Here is a 12,694-nt window from a genome sequence, read left to right on the forward strand (position 1 = left end):
ATGAACACTTTAGAGCAGAAGCTGAAAGAATAAATCAACTTGCCGTAGAGAGAGAACTTCAAAAATTATTTCAACGTGCCAAGCAACAGGATACAACGCTTAAATCGATTCCCAATTCGTGCCCTAAAGAAAAATTGAAAAACCACTTCAAAACGCACTTCAATCCTCCAGACCCATCCATCTCGAGAACCCCTGAGGAGTTCACCACCAACATACCAGTGTTTGTAGAACAACTTCAACAGATATCACGTACTGTTATGATTAATGATGAACCCCCAACCCTAAATGAAATTGAACTGTACATAAATAAATTGAAATCAAACAAAGCTTCTAACGATGTAGAGGCCAAATTCCTTAAATCATTTAACAGTCCAGTTATGTTAGAATTAATTCATCGCTTAGCGTCTAACCTATGGGAAAATATAGACATTCCCCATGCATGGGGAAACTCAAAGCTCCGCACCTTGTGGAAAGGTAAAGGATCGAAAAACAACCCTGCCAAATATCGTGGTCTTAGTATCGGTTCCACTGTGTGCAAACTTGTTGTCAACATTATTCTAGACCGTTTGCGCCCATGGTATGAAGTTCAGCTATCTGAAGAGCAAAACGGTTTTCGAAAGGATCGAGGCACCACTGATGGCATTTATTCGATTAAGAGAGTCCAGCAGATTGCTCATCGTAAGAAGCAGCCTATCTACCTTCTTTTTATTGATCTAACCGCCGCCTTTGACCACATTCCCAGAAATTGGCTCTTTGATTCAATCAAACTACGTTTAACGGAAAACAACCCACCTCAACTTCTAAATATCCTCGAGAAATTATACGAGAACACAAGTTTAACATTCGAAGGCGAAACCTTCCAAACAACGTCTGGAGTTCGACAGGGCGGTCCCGAAAGTCCTTTCTTGTTTAATTTGTTTATAGACTTTGTTATGCGTGTTTTTATTGAAAAATCTGAGGGAATCAATTTCTTTGATCATAAGTATCGAATTAACCCGTTTAGTTTTACAGGGGAAGAAAGATACATATTAAGGAGACATCACACTGATTTGAATGGCTCCTCTGATTTTGCCTGGTGTGGGTATGCAGACGATCTAGTTTTATTTCTCGTCAACCTGGTCAGTCTTCAAGATACCGCCAACCTGTTAGATGAGGTGTTCCAAAATTTTGGCCTCACTATCAACAAAAGTAAAACTGAAACAATGATTTTAAATCACGACATCTTGGGAGTTGATGAATATCCAAAGTCAATCGTGTCTATAAACGATACACCCCTTAACAATGTTCCGAAATTCAAATATCTCGGCTGCTATATCGATTACCATGACCTCAATACCGTGAAAAGCACAGCTCAAAATCATATATTTACGCTGTGCCGACGAATCGAGATTCTATTCATCGCGCAATCAGCAAAGACAAAAGTAACCAAGACGACCATCCAAGATCTTGGATGAGCGTCATAGTCGATATTTTTATTCCCGTCGTTGAAAACACAACTTACAAAAAGTCATCAATGCTTTGTAAAAAGAGTCAGTGATAGAGAATCATAACATAAAGTCTGTCTATTATTTCGATTCAATTAAAGTGACATTTCCATAATTAAAAGTTTAGTAATTACTCTTATACATTTGGGGATCATGTAAAAGATTTCTTTCGAAATAAACTCATTTCAACTACACTTGGAGGTTTCTGGGTAATTCGTAATATAGTAAACTGCATACTGATACAGTCTGCTAGACATTAATATGGTAATATTTGCTCTTCATCTTTGATTTTTTCTACAGTGATTAGATTGACACATGCGCGATAAAATTTCTATTATTTGTCTTCAGAGGTTACTATTTTCTTTGAAAACTTAACCTCTGATACTCAGGGTATGACCTCAACACTGGACACGCGGAAATCAATCACAGAATCCAAATGGCAAGTGTCAAGTTCTCTCAAATGTCAAATCTACTCCAAAATTTTCACATCAATCTAAAAACTCGCGTAAAGTTTCTGAATAGCTTTATACGTAGCAGATTAACCTACTCGTGCCAGAACTGGAACATCAACCAGAAGCAATTTGATCGAATCGATACCGCTTACCGTACATTCCTCAGACGAATGGTAAGGAATTGTATGAAACATGTCAATGAAAAGGAAAATGATTTTCGCATGGTTATTAGTAATGCTCGTTTGTTGGAAATTTGTGGTACGAAAGATGTGAGTTTGTTTATCAAAAGTCAACAATCGAAATATATTGCTCATGTTATTCGTATGTGTATTGATAGAAATGTTAAACGTCTCACGTTCAATGATGATAAATATACTCGAAAAGGTCGACCAGTCAAGTCGCTTTTGGAATGCCTTATGGTTAATGAAAATGTGAGTGTTGATGGTTTTTGCAACCTTGCATTGCAAAGAAAGAAATGATACGATGATATGATAGTTTTTCTTTTTGTAGTGGTGAAGCTGGCCTATCCAGGTTCAATTTATTATTTGAAGAATTCGGTGTGGGTTTGGAACCGACGTCAAACGACGTTGGTACAGGCCCACACCCTATTCAACCTAGCAATAGGGAATAGTAAAATTTTATATATATCCATTTTAAGTAGTTGAAGGTTTTATACTTCTTGACTATATATATATAGAATATATATATATATTGGGGGAATAAATATTTGGTCGTGTTCACACTACAGACCTTCCTTAATAAAAATATTGTTAGGAGAATCTTTTGTTGACTACAATACAGAACGTGCATTTAACAAAGAGTCGAACGCGTAGTATTGTAATTTTTAGTCGATCTTCCTTAATTAAGAGTCGTAAGCTCTATTGTCTTAAAGGTAGGGTAGAGGCTTCCCTTAAAGCAAAAGATTTTATTAAGGAAGCATAAACAAAGAATGCGTGCAGTGAACAAACAGCTTCACGATTTCAAAAACGAATGAACTGAGGAAAAAATTAGAAATAGTGCAAACGGTGTTGTTGATGTGTAGGATGAATGCAGTTAATGAGTAAAACCATTAGAACAGATATGTTTGCGGATGGTATGGATACCAATAAAAATCAACCAATCACAGGTGAAATCGAAACTCTCAATAAAAAATCAACCAATGAAAAGCCTTAAGCAAAATCAATTACCGTGTTATAATAGATCTCGTGAACCTACAAAGAACTGTAATAAACCAGTGTATTCATCCATCATAAATCTCTTTGTTTACCTTTGATAGATTTAATTAGGCAAACTTTCCAGTGTGAACGCACCCTTTGTCTCTTCTACCATAAATATGCACACCTTTTTAAAGGGACATAAAAGTAAAAAAATGTAAACATTGCGCGAACCATTAAAAAGTACAATTAAACGTGTCCAAAACAAACTGGTAAAACAATTGAAACAATCATCTATATATTAATACACTAAAACGTGTGTGTTTCTTCAACACTTTCAAACATCTACCTTGTCCCGGTTTGAACTCTGACCTGTTTGAAGAGTGCGCAATCTTTTGAACCAGTAAGCCAACTGTAACATGCGTAAGATAATTTTTTTCATTCGATGGTATGGCGAGAGGCTCTTTTAAACTTTCACTATGAAATTCTCTCTCTAATCTATATATTAATACGCTAAAACCATAGAATTATTCTAAAACGTGTGTGTTTACAACGTTTTGTAAAAAGTCTTCGAAAATCTAACAAATCTTTACAAGCCTCCTATTCCTCCTATACCTTATTTTTATACATTTTAACTTTGGGTTTTTTTTTTCATTTTGAAAAACTCTTATTCAGATGCCCATTAAAACTTTTTCTTACTTTCGTGGCTCTTTAACATTTTTAAAACTTTTCGAAGTCTATCAAGTCACCCTCGAATGCTCAGCCACAATGGCTAGCCACGATGGCTAAAAGGATCTAAAGTCTGTCCAAATATAATTGGCAGTGGAAACAAGAATGCCTGTAACTTTTGATAGTCAAATATAATTATGGAAATTTTTTTTGCTTCTTTCAGAGAATCAAAAGCGCTATTTTTGAATGTATTTTTGGTTGAAAAATTCGCGATTTTTATCGGTTTAATTTGCGATTGTAAAAATTGAGCTTTTTTTCTACTTATGCTATAATTTTCATTTTTACACCAGTGGTAGTTCAACCTTAGGTTAAGAAGTTTGTCAAGTTTCAAGGAAAACAGAAAAGTCCTTCGGAAGATATGGGACCCGAAATACCCCTTGGTAGCACTTTCCTGTGAAATATCAAATCTCCAACTTATTACTAAAAACGGGGGTAGTGATATGATTGATAAAACGGTTTTTCGATCATAACATTTTACGATCTCTTTAATGACCTCATAGCCAAACTGTGTTTAGTGTTTTGGGAATTAGCAAAGTTCTTTAAGGACTTAAAAAACAAAGGCAATATAAGTTCATGCTTATCTTTTCAATAAAAACAATTATACTGTGATTTCACTTCGTTTCGAAATAATCAATGATACCAATAATACCAATGCACCAACACTTAACATTTTCCAACTTTTAATTGCACTGTTCAAAACAGATAACATAACCCCCGTTTTTAGTAATAATTGGGAGATTTGATATTTCACAGGAAAGTGCTACCAAGGGGTATTTCGGGTCCCATATCTTCCGAAGGACTTTTCTGTTTCCCTTGAAATTTGACAAACTTCTTAACCTAAGGTTGAACTACCACTGGTGTAAAAATGAACGTTATAGCATAAGTAGAAAAAAAGCTCAATTTTTGCAATCGCAAATTTAACCGCTAAAAATCGCGAATTTTTCAACCAAAAATACATTTAAATATAGCGCTTTTGATTCTCTAAATCAAGCAAAAAAAATTTCCATAATTATATTTGACTATCAAAAGTTACTGGCATTCTTGTTTCCACTGCCAATTATATCTGGACAGACTTTAAAACATAATTCTTCTAAGCCATTCACTTAATTGTGGTTCTAAATTGCAACGCAATGTTATCTAGGACAAACATATTTGATACCAAAATGTCTTCAAAAATGAACTAAGAAGACTTAAAAGGACATAATGGTACTTACGAAATTTGTAAACAAACTGTATACAGCGGAGACAAAATCAAAACAAATGTCACATGTCAAATAAAAAATCGAACCAAATATGGCTAATTTTGATTGTTCAATTGTTTTACAAGTTTGTTTTGGACACGTGATTTTAATTGTTCTCTTTAATGACACGTGGTTCGGGCAATGTTTACATTTTACTACTTTTATGTGCCTTTAATTTCCAGGCATTCTTTCATAAAATGAGATTCTTGTCATCATTTGACAGCTCTCTCTCTTCTGTTAGAGTTTTTAGATGTATTAGCGATTCACTGGATTGGGACATGCAGTGTGCGACGCTGCCCTGGTGGGGGGGGGGGTACCTAGGCAAATGGAGGGTAAGGTATGTGCCGCCCTTAAGGGTAACTTTTTCGGATTCCCAAAGTCCCACTAAGGGTCGGAAAAATAGGAAAATTTCAACTGTTTACCCCGTGAAAGATCGAAATTTGGTCAAAATTGGTCAAATTTGTCCCACTAAGGGTCGTAAAACTTCGAAAATTTTCCTTTGTTTTCTCCTTTTTAGTCCCGATAAGGGTCCAAAGTTCGAAAGTCGGGCGGCACCCCCCGTCAGCTTGCAACCCTAGTACCCCCCCCCCCCGGGGGATGCTGCGCATACGGTTTTTTTTATTTTATTTTGATAGTTGACATTTGTTTTGATTTTGTATCCCGCTGCATACGGTTTGTATACAAATTTCGTCACTACTTTTATGTTCCTTTATTTCCGTTTCTTTCGTATCACACTGTTTATCTTACGCATGTTACAGTTGGTCTACTGGTTCAAAAGGTCGCGCACTCTGCAGACAGGTCAGCCATGAAGAGAAGGCTTTGTAGAGCTTTGTTAGATTTTCGAAAACTTTTTACAAAACGTTGTAAACACACACGGAGAGAACTTCAAAGTGAAAGTTTAAAAGAGCCTTTCGCCATACACTCGAATGAAAAATTTATCGTACACATGTTACAGTTGGCTTACTGGTACAAAAGATTGCGCACTCTTCAAACAGGTCAGAGTTCAAACCGGGACAAGGTAGAATATAAAGATGTTTTGAAAAGTTTTGAAAGTGTTAAAGAGACACGAACAAAAAAATTTTAATGGGCATCTGAATAAGAATTCTTTAAAATGAAAACAAAGATTTTTTACAAAACGTTGTAAACACACACGCTTTAGCGTATTAATATATAGATTGTGAACCATCTTTAGATCTATCTAAAATTAGCATATTTGAGCCTCTTTTGAATACCCACCTCTAATAAGCGTCCCTACTGAAATCTAAAAAATACGCGTGGGACGCCCATTCAAAGTAATGAAGTAATACTGTAAGATAATTCATTCTATTGATTGTTATATATATGGTGGTCCACTATTTTTTTATCAAATCTTTGTACTCTCTCACCTTCGTAATAAAGAGCCCCGTTTGTTACTTTCCCTTTTTTTATTCCCAGTTTGCACACGACGTTGTTTCAACGTTCTTCTATTGTTCCTAACGTCCCTATAACGCTAGATGAACGTCGAAACAACGTTGTGTACCAGCTTCCCTTTGGACACGCAACGTCTTATGGACATTCAATTGACAGCTTTAAGACCTTTTTGGACGTCCTAGAAACGTACATTGGACGTCCAAAAGACGTTTAAGCCCATTGGGTTGGTTCATACCCTGAATGTTATCAGGACCCCCTCCCACGCTTTTCCTCGATTTCTGAAAATATCTTTGGCTAGGTTCATTATTTCAGGGATATTTAGAGGGGAAATATCAATTCCTCAGTAATTTGGACCCCTCTTAGTTTTTCGAAAGTAGAATATTTTAACATTGCTCTTCTGAAATTTTTTTATGCCGTTGTCTTTTTGTTCTCCTTTGCAGAAAGTTTTAGCATTTGTATGTTATCGCTGGATAAATATCATCATCAACTTTGTGATTAGCTTTTTGCGTCTTGAAATTTTAAGGAAATGAGGTAATCAGTAAATGAAAAAAAAAAGATTGGATGTTGGATGGACTATTGAAATTGAAAATCTAATGTCGAAACTTTTGTTCTACTCACATGGCATACAAACAATATTCTGTACAGGGTGTCCGGAAAAAAGTATCGAGTTCGAACATGATTCTGATAGTAGAAGGTTGTTGCGTGTGTTTAACAAAATGTAAGAAAATATATACAAACAAAATAATTGTTTTAACAATAATAACAGTCATTATTATTAAAAATAGTTAATTTTCTTTACAATTTTCATGACTATAAAACGGTATTGAGAATTTTTTTTTGTAGAAGTTATTCATAAAAGATGTCTCATGACAATTAATATGACACAGAGAGAAACTTTGATTAACATTGCAAATTTAGTGAAACACACACAAGAACTTCCTTTCTATAGAAGTGGTACGACTCGACCTTTTTTCTGGACACCCTGTAGTTGCATCTTTTTTAATTTTAGCAGGAACAAATGACACCGTAAATCTGTTTTATTTAACTTATTTGAAGCTTTTTGTGAACTCAAGAAGTTATCTAGGCAAAATACCAAAATATTTAATTTTGGCGGGAACTAATTTTGGTGAATTTTGTCTAGATTCGCCAAATTCGCCAAAATTAGTTCCCGCCAAAATAAGTTCCCTTAAGGTACTAAATTGGCATAAGTTTGTTCGAATGTAGTCGAATGTCATCACTCTTCGCGTTAACTGCTCTTCGACGCAAATGAGGGTGTCGCGCAAACGAATAAATATTTGCAAATTTGTTACTTTTTTTGGATTCACCGCGGTACGCTATTGTACTGTGGCTGATCTGGTATTTCGAAGTTTTTAGTTATTTTGCTTTTGGCGGCCGCCTTTTTAATTTTTACAAAGAGCGGCCGCCTATAATACTGGCGGCTGTCTTTTATAATTAGCGGCCACCCTTTTCCTTCGAAAATGGAGGCCACCCTTTATAACTGGCGCCCACTCTTTATAACAGGCGGCCACCCTTTAAAAACGCAAGGATTTCTTTGCGTTGTAGAAACGGGTCAAAATCATTCTGTATATTAAAAGGATACAATTTAATATTCGTATGTCTAAGTTTTCCTTCATATTATACTTACTTACAGCTACCTATAATAATACTGGATAATGATATACTCCCCATTGAAAAATTGTGCCGAAATTTCGTCACAATACCCCAGCAATTTCAGTCCAACTAGGATATTGACTCATCTCCATTTGAATTTTAATATAACGATAGCGTTTTCAGTTTGAGGTCGTTGTTGTTATTTTTTGCCCACGCAGCCAGATTGATTATTCTCCCGATAGTGTCATTTGGGCGAGCTTTAAAAACTATGCAACACCACTGTCTCATCATGAACATATAAACGACTGGACGTCTATCTTCCATTGGGTCTTTGAAAGGAGCTTTATTGCCGCCTGTATTTCAAAATTGCTATACAAATCCGACACAGTTCCGTCACAATTTCAATTCTTGGAATTATACTTAGGTGGAATAATTGATAGAGCTTGAACAATAATCGTAATTCACAAAAGTATTATTCTAATTTTTTTCATAAGTTTGCAACATATTTGATCAACATTCTTCAACAAAGAAATGCAGAATGCAGAAGAATGCAGAAGAACAACAGAGACTACCATCTATCGAAAAAAGTTAAATTTCTGCTGCATATATCTTTTACATTGGTTCAACATTTGATTAAAACTAGAATCTAGATGGGTCGGATCGCACGGTTGAATCCTGCTTATCTAAATCTCTTGAACAATTTTGCCGTTGCCCTTTTTCAAACGAACAAAATTCAAACGGTAAAATGTATAAGGTTTGTTGTAATAATTTCATTAGACGTTAAGAACAAGACATTGACCCTTTGTTTGACCCTACAGCGCGCAGTGGTTTTTCATAAAAAGTCACCTTTTACGCAAACCGGTATAACTTTTAAACAAAACAACTTCAGCTAAAAAGTTATATATCTTTGAAAAGGAAAATTTATCTGCTTTCTTCTGAGCCATAACATAACTCCTATACTGCATTTTATCTCAGTCAAAGTTTCAAAAGGTTCAACACTACATTTTACGACACCGAAAAAAAGTGCAAAATATGGGCCAATGAAAATCTATTTTTTCAAAAGCTATTTTAGTGAAAAACAAATAAAAAACTTACGAGTACTTTTGTGCTGCAGAAGCCCAAACACCGTCGTTAAGTATCACTTGTATTTCTAAAAAGGGCAAAGTGGACAAAAGTATATATTTAAGTAAACTCAATACCTTCTCAAGTTAACAGCAATTAATTTTATTTCTAATGTTTCAATTTGAATCGGGAAGCCCTTTTCTGATGTATGAAGCTTATCGAACTATTATTATCCTATTTCAGGCTATGCGAACGGGTCATTTTCAATTGCAGTCGGAGGGTTTTTAAATGCTCCCCGTCTTTTACAAAAGGAAGGAGGGTTTAGAGGTGGAGATTTGAAGAGAATATTTTGAAGAAATTATCTGTGTATCTTCTCTAAAAAACTTTAGAACTCTTACAATTGGTTTATTATCTTTTACAGATTTACTAAAGTTAAGCCAAAATGCCAAAAGATCTGGTGTAAAGTATTTTTCATGATTATTTCCATTTTCATCTAAAGTGTAGACGGATGTCTGCAGAGAGGACCATTGGGTATATGCTGTAAGGATCAGTAGCGTAGCCATAAGGGGCGCAAAATTTGTGTAGGAGCAGAGCAGAAAAATTGTTTTCAAAAACTATTTTTTAGATGGACTACAAAATCAAAGCGTAATCAGATGTTATAAGACGTAAAGAGATCGAAATCATACAGCTCCGTTAGAGACAACTTTAAGAGAGTAGTTGGAAGTGTTCGATAAAACGAGAAAATAGGGAGGTTAAGTATCAACGATAAATCTACGCGACGAACGGACTTTTACTCTGCAAGATGGTAAGGGTAGCAAAGTAGATGTTATATATTCTTTGTTGAACAAAGAAGATTTTCACGGTTTTTCGTTCTTGAGCTGTTTTAGCCAGGGTTCTAGAAAATGCAGTTCCACATGTTTACTGCAGGTTGCGGGTCAAAACCCGTCCGTTCGTCTCGTTGATTTATCTTTGATACTTAACCTCCCTAATATTACGGTGTTCACATTGTGAGGTCAGGCAGTGCTAGTGATGTGGAAATTCCTGGAGTGTCGTATAGGCTCATTATGAAACACAGGAAAACTTTGCTTCGAATTCCCATGAAGCCCACGGCTAAGCCCAAGGGAAACATTGCTTGCTGGGCTCGCCTTCTCCGCTGCCGTAATCTTGGCACGCAGTAAAAATGGTAGAAGTGTAGCGAGTGGAATTCTAGCGAGTGGAAATACAAGCGAATCGAATAGAATGGACCGAATGGAATGGCAATTTTTTATCTATTGCAATTAATTGAAATAAATTAATTGGATATGGATTGATTCCCACAATTAATTGTCACCAGATACATTATTGTTGATGTTGTTACTTGCTGGTGTTTCCATACTAGAAAATATGTATAATCCTTATTCATCAAAAAAGATAGTACAAGGAAAATAGTTTGTTATGATGGAAGGTTGGCTACCTTAAAAAATTCCCGAATACAATATTCAAAAACAGGATGTAAAAGAGAACATATTTGGCAAATTTTTTCTTGTTTGATTCAACAATTTTACTGCTGGCAGAACTTTTGGGGCTGATGATAAAGAAGTAAAAATGAATTTCATCAAAATATGGTGGTGTTCAAAAGCAAAGCATATATATATTATATTTAATCAAACAAAATTACAACAAACAACAAACAAAGTTACCTTAATTTTTCATTTCTCTTTTTCCAATCATCAATGTCCTTTAAGGTCTTTTCACTCAGAGCCCTTGGATCTTCCTTACTAAGTGACTCGAGCATCCAATCACAGCCACGAAATAGGTCTGACAAGCTACCTGTTTTCTTCTTTTTCTTTCTGTAACTCATTTTTACTTAACAACTTAAGAAGATTATAATTATATGAACATTTAAAAAAAAGAGTCATTGACCGTTGGTTTGACAATTTTTTGATGAAATAAAATCTCAACTGTTTTTATTTTTCTCCAACCTCTCCTCGCAATATGAAAACCATAGTCAAAACACCCAACAAATATTTTAAAACAATAACTTAATGGGATTCTCTATTTCATATGACAAGACAAATGATGTTTCAGTTTCAGAAATGAAAAGACAAACATTTTTTTAATAAAAAGTTTTGATTTTTATCGATTCCTTCATAATGTTTTTTACGGTGGCCGAGAGAGGACAGCGCTTTTTTTTCAACAGCGCGTTTTTTTTTTCAACAGCGCGTTTTTTTTTTCAACAGCGCGTTTTTTTTTCAACAGCGCGTTTTTTTTTCAATAGCGCGTTTTTTTTTCAACAGCGCGTTTATTTTTTCAGAATTTGCGACAAAATAGATAAAATCAGGACTGTCTATTCTGTTTTTCCTTCTCCAAGCATCTAAAGCCATTTGACGAGTCTTGACTTTTAACGTTTTGACACTAACAGCCATCAAATCCCGGGCAAACCCTGCATTTTGACCTCATCCAGTCTTTCTGCAAAATTTTGCAGGGTGCAGGCCTGCAAAACGCTTTTGTACACAAAATCTAAAATACAGACTCGAATTCAGGCTTCCTGTAACGCAACTTGATAAACAGTTTTCTTATATTTACCGCGGACTTTAAGTCAGTAAAATAAATCTAATGACACTAACGAATGATCCGGAAAAACAACTCCGGGTAGGCTAAAAACAAGCTGCGACAAAAATGACTCCGGAGCATACCCTGCGAGTGCATGTTTTGCAGGGGTGTCGCACCGCCCCTGAGGCGAGAAGATGGATTGATTGAACAAATTGCCGGTACCGAAAAGTGGTCTTATGCATTGAGTTTAAAGCCCGAAGGGCTAGAGAAGAATCTCTAACCTCTCCCAGGCAAGAAAAGGTGAAGCCACTTATTTCCCATCAAGAACGCGCCTGGAACGCGCCGTAATCATGACGACGGATTGTATCTAGCGTTTCTTTTGTTTTTAAGGACTACAATTTTTGAAATCTAGCGGTAGATTTTACTTTTAATCCGGCGTTTGTGTAAAAACCACGCGCGGGCGTTCTGGATGGGAAATAAGTAGCTTCATTTCCCATCCAGAAGTTTCTCCTCTAGCCCCTTCGGGGCTTTAAACTCAATGGTCTTATGTGGTCTTTTTCTTCAAAGATGGCGCATAAATCATTGGAAAAAAGGCTTTTGTTGAACTAAGAATACCTTTAAAGCTCTCTTCGGTTGAACTGGCTTGAATGTGACCAAGCTATATCCGCCATCTTTGATCGAAGTTTTTTTGAATTGGTACCACAGGATATCTTATATAATACACTAGATTTAGATAGAGTTTTTCCGTCCCTTACTAAAGCAAGATCCTTATTTTCCGCTAGGGATAAAACTTTTAGCCAATGCGAATGCGCAGTGTGCATTTTCGACGTCACCTAGGATGAAAATTTGTAATTGCGTTTTCAACCATTTCGGTAGAATGAACCAAATGCGTTTCTTGAAAAGAGGCGATCGCATACAGCGCGCGCAAAGGGTGGAGTCTAACCTCTACTTTTGTGTGTTCGATACCGTGACTGAAAGGAAATGTCCTAGTAATCTCTTTACCAGTCCCCTCACATGCA

Source organism: Clytia hemisphaerica, unplaced genomic scaffold, assembly GCF_902728285.1.
Source record: "Clytia hemisphaerica strain Z4C2 unplaced genomic scaffold, Clytia hemisphaerica genome assembly, whole genome shotgun sequence".
Classification (NCBI taxonomy): domain Eukaryota; kingdom Metazoa; phylum Cnidaria; class Hydrozoa; order Leptothecata; family Clytiidae; genus Clytia; species Clytia hemisphaerica.